We start from the raw sequence: 6,867 nt of genomic DNA, 5'->3' as shown, positions 1-6,867 counted from the left end.
ATATGTTTTTATATAAAATATTTTTAACATTTTGAAAATAAATCTTTAGCATCTGTTTATTGGAAAAGTCAATTGTCCTTAGGAATGATCAAAATAAAAAATAGATAAAACGAACCTTAGCCCTTAATTCCAAAGCCCGTTGTGATTTATTTCACTTCTCTTTTTAAACTTTTTGAAAGAACCAGATTGTCGCATTAGTTTCATGTCATCTTGCCGGGCAACACTCATTTTAGATTTAAAATTGTGTGTGACAAACAATGTAAAACATTCTTAAACAGGAATATCCTAAAACAACACAGTGAAAAATGATAAAGCAACACCATAAACATGTATAACATATCAAAATGTGATAAAACAGATATGACCAGTCAAACTTATGTAATTTGTGATCACTAGGCGGTCAATGATGATTCACTAACCGAGAGTCTTTTAAATTACTGCAATGGTTGTTAGCTCTGGGATTTGTCATTTTAAAGGGTGGTATCCGTAGGGGAAAGTGATGATGCAGATATTCACTCATGAAACACCCAGAGTGCCTTATCCCAAGAGTTGGAGTCAGCGTGTTTGAAACCCCATCTTGTTGGGGGGGGGGGGTTCAGCAGGACCTGGACTTGGTCTTGACAGCTGTAAAAGTAAATAATAAATTGTTTATGGTTTGTGAAGCTCCCTCACGTAATCGCAACCCCGCCACCCTCCTACCCGTAACCACCCCCCCCCGCAACCCCTCCCCCCCCCCACCCACGAGCCATGCCGGCCGCTCCTGCTGGGCATCCCCGGCAAAACTTAGGGTGAGAAAGCAAAAGACAAACAAATGAAGGGCGAAATGTGAAACAAATCAAACCTTCACCCCCAGTCAAGAGATCTGGGTTAAATCCTTTTTTTTACGCACCAAGCCACCCCAGTTTAGACCTAGCCATATGTAAATCTGTCTTGACCCTGCACCTCATGAGAACAGTCCAGCCCGAACTCTCAAGCCAGGTCCTCCCTGGACCAGAAACAAGCATCCTGGGACCAGTTTCGGGGTATCATCACTCAGTCAGGCAAGCTTGAATCCAGCACATGGAAAATTTTAATTTATTTTATACTGTAATACAGTTGGTCATGCTGTTTTCAGGACCCTCGGTATAGCAGAGAGAGCATTGGGTACCACATATGGGGAAGGACAGATATCAACAGCACATGCCCCGCCTTCAAGCGTGAAAAGTACCAGTAGTTTTCGCATTGCTAGCGGCACTCGCTGAGGATGTGAAAACCCAATGCATTGCAGTGCGTGGCGATGGCCTGCCAGATCTCAGGCCGTGCTTCTTTACTCAGCTGGCTTCAGGCCCCTCATACAGCGGAGGGTACTTCTAGAGGATCCATTTCCCAGTTACCCATAGTTCCTCCTGGGAAAAATCTGGAGGTTCGATCATCTTGATCCTCAGCGATTTGGGGGATTGCTGGAGTAAAAGGAGGGTGGATGAAGGTGTATTGTTGGGTAGTCCTTGCATGGCTCAGAATTGGTTACTTCCTGTAAGTAAAACCCTGCTTATTGCGGTAACCACAGAACTCTTTCCCGATTGCAGAGCTCTTCGCCTACGCTATGTAGATCTCCACCTACATAGTGTAGGTGAATACATTCGGTACATATGTGGATTATATAGGCATTGTTAGACCTGGCATCCTTGGGGTGGTTTCCCCCTATCTTTTTGCATCTACCTCCTGTATTTTTGATGCTGTGCTGGATTTCGTTTTTGTTGGTTTAGATGCTTTGGACACTCTGCCACTGCTAATCAGTGTCAGAGTGTAAGTGCTCCCTGTGTAACATTGTTATTGTGATTGGATATACATGATTGGCATCTTTGTATCACCAAGAAGTCCCTATTAAAGTGCACTGGGTGTGCCAGGGCTGGTGATGACAAATGCTACTAGTGGGCCAGCAGCACTGATTGTGCCACTCACATGAGTAGCCCTAAAATGATGTCTCAGGCCTGCCACCGTAGTGCCTGTGTGCAGTCTGTGAACTGCCATGTCCTCCTGGTCAGTGTCCCCACTGGCCAGGCCTAACCCTTCCCTTTCTGTGAACATTGGTCACCCCTGTGGAAGGCCCAAGGTACCTCCTTGGGCAGGGTGCAGTGTATGTGAAAGGTAGAGCATGTACTTGTGCAGGTGACATGCTCTGGTAGTGAATTACAGCCATTTTCGTTTTTCACTGCTGCAAGGCTATCTTGCTCCATAGGCTATCATGGGGGATGCTGGCTACAATGGCTACCAGCATATCTTCTCATAGGAACAAGATAGGACATAAAAGTCTGGTATCCCTGAACTCTGAATTTAATAACACATCTTTTAGGAAAGGTTGTTTTCAAATCCTGTGTTTGAGAACAACACTTTTAGAAAGTAGCTGTTCTCTTGACTGACCTTTCTGTGTGCCTTGGCCTGTTTGTGAATTGACTGTCTGGTTTGAGAGTGACAGGGGCTGGGTAGCCCCCAGGAGGCTGGCTGGGTCAGCCTCGGGCTGAATGACTGCATTTTCAACTTGAGTGGTGGGAGGAGATAGCACCTGGGCCTGAATAGGGCTGTGCCTGCCTTCCACAATGCTGGCTCCACCTCCTGCTGGCCGGCTGACGACCCTGCCCCTCACTCTGAAAGGAAAGGAGAAGCCAGAAAAACAAAGTGCTCAATGAACACCCAGAACTGGTTCAGACCGGGCTCAGGGCCCACTTGCCCAAAGAGACCTAAGACTTTTAGCGATATAACTACAGGACCCGTGACAACAGAAAATTAGATCATCCTGGAATCAAGAAGGAACCTCTTCCAAGGAGAAAGCTGAAACTGTCCTGCTGTTGCTCTGCTGGACTGACCTGCTGTTGCTTTGCTGCCAAGGAAAGGGGAAGGACTTTGCTTTCTGCTGTGTTCCCTGTCTTGAAGGAATCGCCAAGGGCCTGAGAAGAGCTGGCTCCCTGTACTGAAGTCCCAGGAACAAAAGGACTTCACCCCCAGCTTCCCTGAACTCTACTGAGAAAGTTCTGTCCTTCCTGGAGTGCATGGCCTATGTCTGGTGCCTCTAGAAGTTGTACCTGTGTTGAGAAGCTGGAAATCAAGCTTTTAAAGACTTTCTGCAAGTTTTGTCGCATTGCTCGCTTACGGAGCGCATCCCCGACAGTGCAAGGAAATTCCCGCCGCTACGAAGGCCGAGATCGTCGCAGCGCCTATTGCCGCTGCCAGAGCCGTTGCATCCATTGTTTGCGGGATGCAACAGACCGGTGTGGGAAGATTACCATCGCTGCGAGGGTCGCCGCAGAGCTTGTCGTCGCTGGGTGAGATCGCCGCACCGCTTGCTTGCGGACTGCATCATGTCGCTGCGAGTGTCATTGCAGAAGCCATCGCATCGAGGAGCTGCGAGAGAGAGATCACCGCTGGTCCGCGCATCATCGCCCCGGAGATCGTCGCAACTCCAAAGATCATCGCTTCGTGCCTTTGCGAGAGAAAACTTCCTACGGAACCTACGCACCAGAATCCATACAAGTCCGCCTGCCTCCCCATACAGACCGGATTCGTCGCAACACGCCCGCTGCTGCAGCGGGGTTGTCGCATCGCCTCCCCATGGGTCTTAGGAGCAACGCATTGCTTGTTTTCCACCGCACCAGCTTCTGCTTTGGAACTTTGTCGCTTTTAAAAGGTACTGTGAGCAAAATGTGACGCAACTGTGAACTTTTCATGCAACTGTGGATTATTTTATCGCAACCGTAATAACCCTTTTGCAACCATATTCTTGAACTGTGTATGTTGGATTTTTGTCATTTTGGTCTTGTGTAGTTTAGATTAAATACCTTTATTTTTCTAAACTGTTGTGGAGTCAGTTTGTGGTGTTTTCACTGTGTTACTGTGAGTGTTGGTACAAATACTTTACACATTGCTTTTGGATAAGCCTGACTGCTTGTGCCAAGCTACCAAGGGGGTGAGCAGAGGTTATCTAAAGAGTGTTTCCTCCTTACCCTGACTAGAAGCAAGGGTCCCTATTTGGACAATGGTACCTACCTCTGCCAACTAGAGACTCCCAGTTCTAACAGTGTTGGTCAGCGGTGGGATTTGAACTTGTATTTGTACTAGACCCACAGTGATTGGTGTACATCACTAGAGAGTGCAGACCACTACGCCACCGCATACTATTGTTTTTTTTTTTGGTTGGTTCTATTTTTGAGTAACTCTTCTAAGCATCATGTCTGTGAATGGAAAGGCACTCTGTGGGGAGGCAGAAGTAGAATTGGAGTTTGTCATTGAGGATTTGTATTCCTACAAAGCAAAAGATCTTAAGAGATTCTGCCAAGAGTTTGGGTGCCCCGCAAAGAGCACCCTCAGGAAGGAGGAGTTGAAGAGAATCTTGAAGGCCCATTGGGAGGTACAAGAGGGGAATGGTGCAAGTACAGGGAATGGGTAGTAAATCACAGATCTGCCTGTGAGCAGAGTAGGCTCAAGGGCTGGCAGTAACCATTCCAGTAGGGGTTTCACTCAAGAAGAGTTAGAAGAAAATCAAAGAGCAAGGGACCATGACTTGGAGGTCCTGAAATTGAAAATGAAGCAATTGGAAATGGAAAAAGAGAATCAAAGAGCTGAGAGGGAAAGGGCGGGGGAGGAGAGTAAAAATGTCCGTGCCCTGGAGGAAAAGAAATTGCTTTTGGCTCATGAGTTGAGCATGAGAGAACTGGATCTTAAAGCCAAGTAGGTGGATGCCAGTTCAAATGGTGGCAGCGCACAGCCAGTTCAGGGGGTAAAGGATATATTCCCAAGGATCTGGTACAGAATTACAATAGGAGTGAGGATATTTATGCCTGGTTTACTTCTTATGAAATTGCATTGAGAATAAAGGGTGTGCCTGAACAACATTGGGGGGCGGGCCTGTGGAAACATTTTGAGACTTCTGGGAGGAGTGCTCTAGAGCCCTTAGAGATGGCAGGTGCCATGACCTACCCCAATATGAAGGAGGCCTTATGTCTCAGGTATGGCCTTACTCCAGAGCAGTACAGACTGCAGTTTAGAAACTCCAAGAAGAGAGAGTCTGAGACTTGGATGGAATGTGTGAATTTGTACTCATGTGCACTGGAAGGTTGGATGAAGGGCAGCAAAGTAACTGATTATAAGGGGTTTTTGCATTTAATTAGTTGGGATCACTTGAGTAGTCTTTGTGTTCCAGAGCTGCGCCAGCATCTTTTAGACAGCAAGCTGACAGACCCCATTGAGCTTGCTAAGGAGGCGGACCGCTGGACCAGTACCAGGGTCCACAGAGGAATTGTGGGTACCACAGCCAAAGGTGTGCAGGGTCCCCAGTAGAAGAGTGGGGGGGACAAGGGTAACCAAAAGGAGTTCTCTCAAGGGCCCCAAAATAGTTCCCAGGGAAAGGAGTCCCAACCCCCCAGACCCAAGCAGCCATGGCCCCCTAGGAGAAGATGGGAAAACAGAGGTCCCCCTACCTGCTGTCACTGCAATGAGGTGGGACATGTTATCAACAGGTGCCCCAAGAAACCCCCAGCACCTGCTGGTGCTCCAGCCCCAGGGTAAGCAAATGCAGCTTTGGGAGGGGATTTGATTTCTAGTGGGGAACGAGAACTAGCAGTTATGACCCTTGTCTCTCTAGGAAACCAAGAGATGGTCCAGGAAACCTTACTGCCCCCTAACACTAAGAAATACAGGCAGAAGGTGATCATAAATGGGAGGGAGATAGAGGCTCTAAGAGACACAGGAGCCAGCGTGACATCCGTGAGGTGTCAGTGGGTGTCTGAAGAGCAGTGTATCCCCAATGTATTCGCCCGGTAGTTGTAGCTGATAGCTCAGTGCGCCTCTGCAAAGTGACACGTGTTCCCTTTGAATGGGGAGGGGTCTCTGGTCTCTTGGAAGTTGTTGTCAGTGATGCCTTGCCTGTAGACTGTCTGCTAGGTAATGACCTGGAGAGTTCTCCATAGAAGGATGTAGAACACAGAACTCATTTGGAGATGTTGGGTTTGCCTGCGTGGATCTGTGTGACCACGCGTGCTATGGCAGCCAGTAGGGGTGATTCAGCAGAACTGGAGACTGAAACAGTGGCTCAGAGACCTGCCAGGCGAGGAAGAGGGTGAGGGCGAGGGAAACCAGCCCCAGCCGTTCCCACAGTCCAGGAAAGAGCAGAACCTGAGGGGGATGCCCTGGAACCTACAGGGGAACAGGTGGCCGAACTGGGAGACCTGCCGGAGCTGACCCATTATCAGCAAGAAGGTGGGCCCTCCAGGGAGGAATTCTGAAAGGAGCAGAAAGAGTGCCCTTCTCTTGTTGGTATGCGGCAACAGGCTGCAGACCAGGCAGCAGGTGGAGCGTCCAGAGATCACTTCATCTACTGGGAAGATGACTTGTTATATAGCGAGCCTAAGTTTGCTGAGCCCGGTGCAGCCCGTGTGCTGGTGGTATCCGCGCGCTTCAGGAACTTCCTAATGGGTTTGGCTCATGACGTGCCTCTCACAGGACATCTGGGGCATGACAAGACCCTAAACAGGCTTGTCACTCACTTCCACTGGCCCCAGATGAGGAAGCACGTTGGTTCCTTTTGCAGATCTTGCCAAACATGCCAGGCCAGTGGCAAGACTGGAGTGAAGTGCAAGGTACCCCTCCAACCTTTTCCTGTGGTGAGCACCCCTTTCGAGCGGGTGGGCATCGACATTGTTAATGTTAATGTTAATGTTAATATGAATTTATTAAGCGCTCGTACGCCCGGGGGCTTCATGGCGCTATAGAAAGGAACAAAACGCACCAGTTAGAAGTAGAAATTAGGCGGCTCAGCAATATGCCTGGGAGAAAAGCCAGGTTTTAAGGGAATGTCTGAAACTCAAGATGTTGTCGCTCAGTTTTAGTTGAAGAGGA

General features: G+C 48.5%; 1 long non-coding RNA gene across 1 annotated transcript in view; it reads right to left on the bottom strand.

Annotated features, from left to right (window-relative positions):
• Positions 1-486: 486 nt before the first annotated feature.
• LOC144818486 (uncharacterized) overlaps positions 487-6,867 on the bottom strand; it is a 394,882-nt gene continuing 388,501 nt past the window's right edge. Inside the window, exon 3 of the long non-coding RNA XR_013607123.1 lies at positions 487-624. This is a non-coding gene — a long non-coding RNA (uncharacterized LOC144818486). The remainder of the gene's footprint in view (positions 625-6,867) is intronic.

This window comes from Lissotriton helveticus, chromosome 2_1 (genome assembly GCF_964261635.1).
Source record: "Lissotriton helveticus chromosome 2_1, aLisHel1.1, whole genome shotgun sequence".
NCBI lineage: Eukaryota > Metazoa > Chordata > Amphibia > Caudata > Salamandridae > Lissotriton > Lissotriton helveticus.
The sequence above is the reverse complement of the archived record's forward strand: the minus strand, read 5'-3'. Positions and strand labels throughout refer to the sequence as shown.